The sequence below is a fragment of the Hemibagrus wyckioides genome, linkage group LG28 (genome assembly GCF_019097595.1).
Source record: "Hemibagrus wyckioides isolate EC202008001 linkage group LG28, SWU_Hwy_1.0, whole genome shotgun sequence".
Classification (NCBI taxonomy): Eukaryota; Metazoa; Chordata; class Actinopteri; order Siluriformes; family Bagridae; genus Hemibagrus; species Hemibagrus wyckioides.
Window position 1 is genome coordinate 313,844 of NC_080737.1, and position 416 is coordinate 314,259.

Below are 416 nucleotides of genomic sequence, written 5' to 3' on the forward strand. Positions count from 1 at the left end.
CTCACTATAGTTTATACTTAACTACCCATTTTACTAGTTGCCTAACTTCAGTATCCTGATTACTGTAACCATGGAAACAAGCAGTGTGCTGAAACATAGTTCTCCATCAGAGAGCACAAACTCAAAGAACTGGGCTAAAAATTAACACTGTTTTTGTGTGTGTGTATTTCACTGTGGTCCATCTACACTCCAACACACCTGAGTGAACACACACACACAGTGTAATAATAATTTACAGTGGTTAAAGCTGTAATAATCATCAGTAGCAGAGACACACTGAACCCTGTAGAGACACACTGAACCCTGTAGAGACACACTGAACCCTGTGTAGAGACACACTGAACCCTGTGTAGAGACACACTGAACCCTGTAGAGACACACTGGACCCTGTGTAGAGACACACTGGACCCTGTGTA